General features: G+C 47.4%; 1 long non-coding RNA gene across 1 annotated transcript in view; it reads left to right on the top strand.

Annotated features, from left to right (window-relative positions):
* The window catches only part of LOC110322734, a 35,416-nt gene extending 27,181 nt beyond the window's left edge, over nucleotides 1-8,235 (top strand). The window contains exons 3-4 of the long non-coding RNA XR_002380585.1: nucleotides 7,181-7,227; nucleotides 7,404-8,235. This is a non-coding gene — a long non-coding RNA (uncharacterized LOC110322734). The remainder of the gene's footprint in view (nucleotides 1-7,180; nucleotides 7,228-7,403) is intronic.
* Nucleotides 8,236-11,359: the final 3,124 nt, after the last annotated feature.

The following is an 11,359-nucleotide window of genomic DNA, read 5'->3' as shown; positions in this document are numbered from 1 at the left end:
GAGAGAGAGAGAGAGAGAGAGAGAGAGAGAGAGAGAGAGAGAGAGGACTGCTGTTCTGTGACAGTGCAATCTCTTTCCATCAAGGTGGACAATAAATCCAAAGTGAAATGTCCAGAAGCTGAGTGGTGAGCGGGAGTCCCTGAGGTAGAACCTGACCCATGAACTCAGGAGTGTGGCTTTTCCCTCTCCTTCTCTACAGAAATGTTACTTATGTTTTTCTTCCCTTCCCTCCTCCCCTACCCCCTCCCTTCCCTTTCCACCCTCTCTCTCCTCTCTCTCATTCTTCTCTCTTCTTTCCTCTCTCTTTCCCAAACGTGGCAGCCTACTTCTATCTGCCGTGTAAGACGCAGGGCACACTAGGTCAGATCTACTGGTCCCACAGAAGGTTATGCCTCCGAGCAGCTCTGTCCTGTGAGAGATGACTAAGTGAGGCTCTGTGAAGACGGGGAGGAGGGGAGGCCTGGCGCTCGGAGGATGCATGGATGGGATGCATGTGAAGAAGGAAGAAGGGTAGTACTACAGAGGAGCTAAGGGCAGCAGGTGCATTTGGGTGTGTAGAGGCTATGGAAGGCAGTCTGCTCCCTGTCCTGGGAGGCTCTGCTCTGTCTGTGATCCCCTGTGGTAATCTCTTTAGTATTAAAATGGGGCCTTGGTATGGAGGGCCGCCAAGCTTTGGGGGCCTTGGTATGGAGGCCACCGAGCTTTGGGGACCTTGGTATGGGAAGGAAAGGCTTTAACTCTTGGACATGCATCAGCTCCCTACTACACGGGGAAGGGTTCCCTCCTCTGCCGGCTATCGTCTCCACGTGCCTCTGTCTACAGCATGTTGGTGCTTTATCACTTCAGGACACACACAATCCACCGATACCTCTTGTCGTGAGGAGACCCGGGAGAATCTCGCTGGACTCCCCTGGGCCGACAGCTTCCGTAGTCAGGAAGCTAGATTTTCTTGGTAGACTCTCCTCCTCCAGGGGTAGGGAGAGATCACCCCACCAAAGCCCGAAGTCCGGAAGGGCTTGGGCAAAGCCCAGGATACTCTGAGATCTCTGGGACCGGGCCTGAGGCTTGTTCAGACTCAACCGCTTTTGTGTGATGGGTGGCCTTATGAGGCCTGCCTTCTCCGAGGTCTGGCCCGGTGGCTCAGGCAGCTGCTTCCAGGGTTCTGGAAGCCACTGAGAGAGAAGAGGGCTTTTCTATGCCTGGTACTCCAGAGACTGAAGCAGTGCAGAAAAGACAAGAGAGATGGCTTCCTCCGAGACAGCAAGGGCGACCCTTCACACCAAATCCGTGGTGCACTGTGTGCAAGACCACAGAGGTCTCCAGGGATGGCAGCCCCCGTGCAGTGGGACGTGAGGAGTCACAGGCCCTTCTGCCTCTGGAGTCTGCCTTCCCAAATGTTTCATCAGGAACCTCATGTTCTGGCCCCTCTCCTGGCAGCATCCCAAACCTCCTTTACCCAAGCAAGCCCCACTGGAGATGACAGACATAACGAAGGCCAGTGCCCAGGAAGCCACGTGTCAGCATCTGGGGTTGCAGGGTGCAGGCCCACCAGAGTTAAGCATAGACTCAGGCTGGAGTTCTGGAGTAAAGCTGCCCCTCCCTTCAGCAACAGCACTTCTTTTAAGTCAAATGTTGCCTGGAAGTCATTGCTTCAGCAATTACCTCTGAAACCCATTGTTTCCTCAGCCCCATTAACATGTCAGATCCTGGCAGCAGCTGACGGGGCAAACACCCCTCCGAGGGCTGCAATTCAATTTAAGGATCACCTCCCCTGCACAGGCAGCCCCGGAGCCGGCCCATCTCCAGATTTCACCAAATCGAGGAGAGAGTCTCAGGGCGCAGTTTGATCATGCTGCTTCCTAAATTAAAAACAAAATTGTAAGTGTTAAACATCTTTAACAAGTCATTAAGCCCCAGCCATAATCCAGAAAAAGTCCCTTAATGAGTAATGACATATGTTGTGAGCGCAGTTATCTCCTAATGTTGGATGCTGAGACGGTGTGATGAAATGGCACGGGCGCTCAGAAGGGATGGATCACCACTAATGGCAGGATAATTTGAGGCTGTTGGGCCGAGGACCCTGGAGGGCTGGAAGGCAGCCTGAAGTTGAGCAGCCAGGCTACCTGGTCCACAGTCTCCACAACCTGTCCTAGCCCCCAGAGGTCCTCTCTTTGCCCGGGGATGCTCTGCCTCCAGACATGGGCTCAGCTCTGCTCCCAGCTGTGCCAGAGATGGATCTGCAAGGTGTGAGAGACAGAAGTCGCCCCCCAGTCACTGTCCTGTGACCATCGAGCTTCCCAAGCTCCCCTTAGTCCCTGTGCCCGTGCATACCTCTGATAGGCCTAGAGGATGCAGCCCCAGATTCTGACATGTGGCCCCCTGGTCGCTGGCCTTTGTTGTATCTGTCATCTACACTGGGGCAAAAGAGGTGGGGGTCGCTTCTGGGAAACAGGCTGGAACATGAGCTTCCCTAGCTCCCTGTAGTTCCAGCCTTGGCTTCTGCACTCTTTCAGAAGACAGGGATTTCTTCCCAAGGGACTTCCTGGGTCCTTATTGACCACTCTGACTACTGTCCACTCCTCTTCGTGGCTCAGGAGCCCCTTCTGCATCCCTGTCTACAGTGTGGGGCTTCTATCGCTGACTTTGGACTACAGAGTCCCCTATCCTGGATCAGGTTCGATTTGGAGCATGTGGAACAGCGCCCAGAAAATAGGGCTTACTCTTCCTACTTGGATATCTGCGACCTCAGTCCCACAGTGTCCGTTGGCTGTCACTCACTGTTGGATGGCCTGTTCCTTGTAGGCTCTTGCTTGGGTGTAGCTCTTTACCCACACGGCTCAGAGATCACAGGGCAGGAGCCCACCTCTAATCGGGCTCCTAGATCGAGATCAGCAGTCTCAGAGAATCAAGAAGTGGATTCTGGGCTGGTGAGATGGCTCAGCGGGTAAGAGCACCNGACTGCTCTTCCGAAGGTCTGGAGTTCAAATCCCAGCAACCACATGGTGGTTCATAACCATCCGTAACAAGATCTGACTCCCTCTTCTGGAGTGTCTGAAGACAGCTACAGTGTACTTACATATAATAAATAAATAAATCTTAAAAAAAAAAAAAAAAGAAGTGGATTCTGAGTCAAAGCATACCCGAGGAGTATGGGGTTGTGGAGTGATAAAGAAAGGGGAGACACTGGACAAGAAAGGGGAGGAGACCTGCCTGCAGGTCACAGGCTGATCCCAGAGGGGCTCTCTGGGGTAGAAGTTAGTGAAAGCTACACGCCTAGGTCATGCTTACTTGAGGCAAGCTGCAAGTGCAGAAAGTAGAAAGTACCCTTGACCCAGGTCTTCCTCTAAAAAAAAAAAAAAAAAAAATCACTTTTTTTTTGAGACACAGATTTGCTATGCAACAGAGGCTAGCCTTGAACTAGCTATACAGGTGAATTTGGTTTTGAATGTGCAACAATTTTCCTGCCTCAGCCTCCTGAATCCTGGGGTTGTAGGTATATGCCACCATGTCCCACTTAAAGTTAACATATATGATATGTAAAAAAGTTTCATATATATGCATATATTCATATATACATACACACACATACACATATATTGCCTTGTTCATATTCAACCCCTGGTTGTCCCCCATGCCCATTGCTCATTGATTCCTCTTTCCTTGATAGTCACTCCTGTCTTCTTTGAACACACACACACACACACACACACACACACACACACACCACTGATTTCACATAAGAAAACATGCCATATGTCTTTCCTCTTGACCTGTTTCTCTCTCTCTCATTCATTCATTCATTCAACACATATCAATGGTCACACTCTGCTCTTTATCATTTACTGTCTGCCAAACAGTGACGGAGAACGTTACATATGTTTCGCATTGAAAGCACAGCAAGGAAGAGACACAGATACTGCTTTTAGCTTCATTCTCTGAGAGGAGGAACCAGAAAGTGCTTTGTCTGAGGTCATGTGACCAGAAAGCAGAGTCAGGAGATGAACTCACACTTCACAGGCACTGGGCTACAGGCTCTTAAAGATATGAAGAATGTGAGTGTGTATGTGTGTTATATATGTATGCTGTGTGTGTTATATGCGTGTGCTGTGTGTTATGCATGTGTATTATATGTATGTGCTGTGTGTTATGTATGTGTTATATGTGTATGCTGTGTGTTATATGTGTATGCTGTGTGTTATGCCTGTGTATTATATGTATGTGCTGTGTATTATGTATGTGTTATATGTGTATGCTGTCTGTGTGTTATATATGTGTGCTGTGTGTTATGCATGTGTGTTATATTTGTGTGCTATGTGTTATATATGTGTGTTATGTGTGTGTGCTATGTGTGTGCTGTATATGTTATGTATGTGTGTGTTATGTGTGTATGCTGTGTGTGTTATATGTGTGTGGTGTGTGTTATATGTATGTGTTGTATGTTGTTATGTATATGTGTAGTGTGTGTGTACTGTGTGCATGTTATGTATGTGTGTGTTGCTGTGTGTGTGTGTTTTCTCCACCAAAGCTTTGCTGATACTAATACATTGGTTCTCAAGCTGAAATCATTGCATGTCAGTGTATGCATGGATAGGTGCGGATACACATGAGTGTGGTTTCCTGTGGAGAATGGAGTCAATGGTGGACAAGTCAAAGATGCCTTGAGCTCTTTCCACCTTATTTTCTGAGGTAGGATCTATCACTGGACCTGCGGTGTCTGTTTGGCTAGGCTAGTTGGCCACTGGGCTCCAGGAATCCACATGTCTTTCTTCTCTGCCCGCTATGCTGGGATACAGTGTAGGCCACTGGATCCAGCTTTTACACAGGTGTTTGGGACCAAAACTCAGGTCTTCATGCTTGTGTGACTGCCACCTCCTGAGTCCTATCTTCCCAAATAATTTTAAAATTAGCTGGAGCAGTCTTGCCCACAGAATGTCAGAATTGGAAGGAAGCGAAGAGAACTCCTGGCTAGCCCCTGTACTTTGTTAACAGATGAGGGAATTGTGTGAAGTCCCTGACCAAGGAACAGTGTTGCAATAGTGGCTGGAACTGCCACGATGCAGCAGGAACTGCAACCTCCGGCTTCACAGCAAAAGTCCTCACTGTGCAGTTTGCTTAAAAGCAACAGGGCAACACCGCAGGAGAGGATCACTTCTTGGTAGTGCATTCAAGAATAGACTTACAGAGGCTTCCCGCAGAGCCCTTTCAATTGATGCCAAGGGGAACAGCAGTGTCCATCAGTGGCTGGAGGAGGGAGACCATAGGACCATGGAAGACCTAGAGAAAGTGGAGCCTGCCTCAAATCCACGGCTAGTTCTGGATTCTGCCAGGGCTGTCCAACTTCACCTCATTCCTATGTCGTCATATCCCTTCCCCATACTAGGTTTTAGGTTTGAACCATATCCTTGACCCTTCCCACTCGGTGACCTTCTCAACTCTGTGATCCTTCTTTTGTACCCAATAGCTTTCCAGCTGTCTACCTAGTCTTGGAGAGTTTCCAAAGCTTGATCTGGGCTAGATGTTTGAAGGCCAACACTGGCTATCCTGCCTTCAGTGTAAGCCTTTTGGGTCCAGTGATGGCAGGGTGGGTATCTGGAAGCCACTTGTCGGCTAGCACCATTAGCTAAGGTGCGTGAGTCTGAAACATAGCTTCTGTGCCTGGAGGGACAGTAGAAAACTTGGCTGAGGCCCAGACTGAGAATGGCAGAAAGGCTGCCAGGACCCATTTGAGCTGAACCTGAGCTGGTGACCCGAGGACAATTCCTGCCTGTCTATTTGAATGTTAAGTGTCACTGGGCCAGGAAGCTGTTATGGTTTGAGTGTGAAATGCCCTCCATCAGGCTCCTGTGTTTACAACTCTTGGTCCTCAAATAATGTGAGGCTGTGGCACCTTTTGGATATTACTAGCTGGCAGATATAGGCTGTAAGGCCATAGCTGCAGACTTACAGAGCTCAGCCTGGTCCCAGCCTGAACTCTGTATTTACTGTTTAGTGTCATTAATATTCGGTGCTGACAGCTCCCACTGTACCATGGCCTCCCCACCTCCCATCTACTCCCAGCCCCATACCATGCCTTGCCTCCCCACCATTCCCCCCCGACCTGTACCATGCCATTCCCCTCACCCCATGTGCTATACCTCCCCCTATACCATGCCTACCCCTTGCCCGGCCATGCCTTCCCTATAAATGAGAAGCTGAATCTCCTAAGGCCTGGAGCCCAAAGAAATCCTTCTATAAGGTATTTCACCGTAGTGGCCTGAAGCCTAACTAATATAGACTCTCTGGGGTACACATCTTTGAGTCTCTGGACCACTTTCTGTTTCCTCTTCATCCTTTCTCATCCATCTTCCTTAGAAGCAGGGAGCATCCCAGGCTCCAGATGGAAAATGCCACTGAGATGTCTGCCACAGGAGAGAGTGAGGGGCTGGACAGCTGAGATGATACAGGCTTTTCTTAGATGGCAATGTTCACAGCCTGCTGACCACAGGGTTCGAGGGCCAAGAAAGCCCTCTTTGTTCTGGGCAGACAGTGCAAAGCCTCGTTGCCATAGCAGCCACAGCTACTTCCTGTACTCATCCCGGACAGCAGCTCAGCTGGGTCTTGGTTCAGGCCCTGAGAAGCCTGTAGCAGAGGTCAGCCTTGGACGTGGGGGGTCTGAGTCACTGAGACCCTGAGAGGAACAGAGGTTGATAGTCATCAGGGATGCCTTCCTGTGCCCTCATCTGAATCTGACTGAGGGGCCAGCCAGGGATCGGGGATCCGGCCAGGACAGGCTTTGGGGACACAGCTGCTAAAACAAAGCTGCCAGCTGTTTATATCTTTTGTAATTAAGATGGGAGAGGAGCCTGAACTTGGGGGGGGGGACCCTGGAAGAAGTGGGAGAGAGGATTCCCTTTGGAGAATCAAAAATAAGACAGAGCATAAAAAGTCACTCTGTATGTACAGAGTGGTTAGTGACAGTGTTATTACGGCCAACATGACAGAAACATGAATTTTGTAAGTAGAGTTGGCCACTTCCTCCATTCAACCTTAAGCTCGAGTGTCCTGACATCCTGGTTGGGAGTCTGTGGTACCAAGGGGAGAAATCCGACTTGGGAGTAGTTCAGTTTGGATATAAACTTACTCCCATCACTTGCCCTCTGAGTGACCTTGGGTTGTCCCTGTGTGTTCATCTCTCCTTCAGTTCAACAGGGTCTGAGCGCATCAGATGGACCACACAAGCCAGCTGCAGTGAGTGAGAAACACCAGGTGCCAGGTTGGTGCTATGAAAACCTTGTGGAGTGGATGAGTCTGGTCCAGTAGAGAATCAGACTGATGCTTCTCTGGCCTTCCTTGCTACCTTGAGGTCTCACACTCGCTAGGATGGACGCTCCACAGTGTGACTGAGTCTGGCTGTTCGTCCTCAGTAGGTCCCTGTCCTGTCTGGCCTAGCTCAGCTGTCCATTCTGATTGAAGTCCATCTGTCTGAGCAGCCAGCTGTCCAACCAGACCCTCCTCCCTGTCAGCTCTCCCAATCACTCACCTGTCAGCTTCTCCTTTTCCCTTCCCCGTGTTTCTCATGAAACCAACTTGTGTTGGCTGCTTGGACTGGAAATGGACTGAAAGCCGTCTTTCCAAAATCAGGCTTATTGATTCTGTTCGCTTTCTTTTCTTAAAGTTGGGGGTCTCACTCTGTAGCCCTGGCTGGTCTGAAAGTCAAAGAGAGCCATTTGCTCTGCCTCCTGTGTGCTGGGATCAAAGGCATGTGCCACCGCCCTTGGCCTTCATTCACCTTTTTATGGACACAGTGGGATGAAGGGTGACACTCTTAGCTAGGCACATAGTCCTCTGCTGGAATGAACCAGAACACCCACAGCACTGTAGCCAACCATATTCCTTCTCCCTGCTTCTTGACGGCTAGGAGGATGCTTTCTTTCTTGCAGTCTTACCTTTCTGCAGCTGAATCAGAACAGAACCAGTGTGAGGCTTCTGGAATCTGGATCCCTTCTCTGGGGTTCATGTTTTCCAGATTCATCCTGGGAGTGTCACCGGTCAGCAGTAGGACTTTACCTGGCTATATTCCATTGTTTAGATTACTATTTACTTATTAAGGGATGCTGGGTTGTTGTCATCCTTTAGCACATTAATTTTTGAATGATTAGAGCTGCTGTAAATGTATATAGGTTTCTGTGTGAATATATGTTATATGTTCTTTTTTTTTTTCCCTCAGTAAATACTTAACAATGAGATTGCTGGTTCATAAGGCAAGTTTTGATTATTATTATTTTGTGTTTTTACTACTTTAAGGATTATGTATATGCATTGTATGTGAGTGTGTATGTGTGTGTGTGTGTGTGTGTGTGTGTGTGTGTGTATGACTGCAGGTGCCCACAGTGGCCAGAAGAGGGCATCAGCTCCCCTGGAGCTGGAGTTGGAGGATGTTGTGAGCCACCTGATGTGGGTGCTGGTACCCGAACCCAGGTCCTCTCCAGGAGCTGAGTGAGCTCTTCACTGTTGAGCTCTCTCTCCAGTCCCACATAGGCAAGTTATGTTAATCTACATGAAAGCCCAAATTGTCTTTCAAAGCCATTACCCCATTTGTCTTTCCATAGCAATGTATGAGAGTGTCCGTTGTGTTGTGTTTTTATCAGAGCTTGGTACAACCTGCTTTAATTTTTCTTTTTTTAGCCATTTCAATGAGTATGTTATAGTATCTCATTATGGTTTTAATTTACATTTCCCTAATGATTAATAATTTTGGATTCTTTTGATTAATTAACATTTTTCCACCCACATATCTTCTTTGCTGAAGTATCTGTTCAGAATTTGGCTCGTTTCTAATTTGGGTCGTGTTTTCTTATTATGGACTATTAATTTTTTTATATTTTCTTTATCAAATACTCAGTCTATGGCTTACCTTATAGCCTCCCAACAGTGTCCCTCAGGCATTAGAAGCTTTTAACTTTGTTGATATCCAGTTTGTCAAATTTTGAAAAAGGTGTCAGATCCCATTACAGATGGTTGTGAGCCACCATGTGGTTGCTGGAAACTGAGCACAAGACCTCTGGAAGAGCAGATAGTGCTCTTTTCTTCTTTTGTTTCTTTCTTTCCACCCTCTTCCTCTTTCTCCTTTTTTAGATTATGGATGTACAGTTGGTCCCTGCTGCTTGTTGGAAAGATTGTTGTTGCATCCCTACAATATGTAAATCAGTTAATTACATGTATAGGATCCTGTTGCTGGACGTTTTTTTTTCCTGTTGAACATTGCTTATTAGGCTTATTCTTTACCAATACCCCAGGTTAGAATTAGTCTAGCGTTGTAGAAAATCTTATCCAGTCAGTGTGTACTCTCCAACTTTGTTGCTTTTTCAAAATTGCTACTTTGTTTCTACATAGAAAGACTAGACTCACCCTGTTGAGTTTTTGAAAATCCTCTTGTGATTTTGATAGTGATTTGGACTGCAGATCAGTTTGTGGAAAGTTGGTATCTGTTATACCATGTCTTTCGATTTATGTATGTTCCACCTGAATTATTTTATGCAGTTTTATATTTGCTAAGATATAGACATTCCACCGAGCAGTGGTGGCACACTCCTTTAATCCCAGCACTTGGGAGGCAGAGGCAGGTATATTTCTGAGTTCGNGGCCACCCTGGTCTACAGAGTGAGTTCCAGGACTGCCAGGGCTATACAGAGAAGCCCTGTCTTGAAAAGCCAAAAAAGATATAAACATTCCATTTGTTTTGGTGGATTGACAACATTATTTCAGGTTTTAGGAGTAGTGTTGTAAATGGTACTTCCAACATTGTAATTTTTAAATTGTTTCTTGTTGGCATATAGGTCAACACTGGATTTTTGCATGTGATTTTGTATACTATGATCTTGCTACCTTTTCTACTAGCTTTTGAATAGCTTCTTTGCAACTTATGTGATTATTCTATGTAAACAACTGTGCCACCCACCTGTAGAGACAAGTTTTTTTTTTCTCTTTTATTCTGTATGCTTTTTACTGATTTTTTTTTTCTCGTCTTATTACACTGGCTAGCGTTTCTAATTCAGCGTTGAATAATATCAACTGCATTTGATGCTTCTCTTGCTTGCACGCAGCAACTGCTTACTGGTGCTTCTGCTCTTGTCTTTATGATCCTCCCTGCACAGACCCTCTGAAGTAATCTTTGTAGATCAACTAGAGCAACACACAGGCTTCTGGTCAGAGTCCATAGAACTCCACAGTAGGCTGCCTGCTCAACTCTCTGCCTCTCCCCTCTTGCTTGCTGCTTCCCAGCTACCACATCATTTCCTGTTGTTGTTCAGGTCTGCTGGGCATGCCTCTGGGTTGGGACTTTCGTCTTTGCTTTTTCCTTTGGGCACCCAGTTCTCTTGTATGGTTCTGGTTGCCTTCTCCGGTTCTCTGAGCTACTACAAGCCTCTGCACCAATGATCCTCTAACCATTCTTTCTATTTTCTTTCTCTCACACAGCATTTGCTGGCACCTAAAATGATCTCTTATGTGTTTGTTTTCTATTTCTACCCGTGCTATGCTCTAGATTAACGTCCAGCCAAATAAAGACCTAGATTTGGCTTGGAGCGGCTCGGTTAAAAATATTTCCCTTGCTACAGACTCAGGATGGACATGGCAAAGACTTTGGCCAAGGGGATAGAGATGGAAATGGCTGGGTGAAGTATCTCTAAAGACTAATTAAAGAGAAAAGCCATCTGGGACAGGCCTTCTGCTCTTTGTCCTTCTTTGTGTATGGAATGAGATGGCTGCTTTCTTGAGATTATGGGCAGCCATTGACTCTTGCCACAGAAATGCTTCAAAACAAACCGCCCCAAACGCTGTGCACCAGGAATCTCCCAGTTTGGCTGCAGTTCAGTGGTCTCGCCCGGGCCAGGCTGTTTAGCTCGGCTTTGTGCTATAGCAGCTGAGGCCTCACTGCGTGTGCCTCATCCTCCCTCTGGGGCAGGCTCTTCTAGAGGCAGCACTGGAGATATGCAATGCCTTCTAAGACTCAGGCTTAGATTTGCACATAGACGCTGTCTGCCTCGGGCTACTGGCCAACATGGCTGAGCCCAACGTGATGAGCCAGAGATGAGTTCCTTAGCTGGGATGTAGGGGAGGACTGAAAGAAGGGCTCCAAAGAGGTGAGTGTCAGCTGTCTGTCCCAGTGACGAAACTCCCAAGAATGAAAATTTAAAGGAGAAAGGATTGATTTTGACTCACAGGGTTTTAAGTTTCAGTGCAGGATCCATTGGAGCTGTTGTTTGGGAAGCGTGTGTCAGCTCAAAGCTGTTTATCTCATGTTTGGAAAAGAAGGACAGAGGGAGAGCCAATACAGAGACACAGGAAGAGACAGAGAGGGAGGGAGGGAGGGAGGGAGGGA

Source organism: Mus pahari, chromosome 6 (genome assembly GCF_900095145.1).
Source record: "Mus pahari chromosome 6, PAHARI_EIJ_v1.1, whole genome shotgun sequence".
In the NCBI taxonomy this organism is placed as follows: domain Eukaryota; kingdom Metazoa; phylum Chordata; class Mammalia; order Rodentia; family Muridae; genus Mus; species Mus pahari.
The sequence above is the reverse complement of the archived record's forward strand: the minus strand, read 5'-3'. Positions and strand labels throughout refer to the sequence as shown.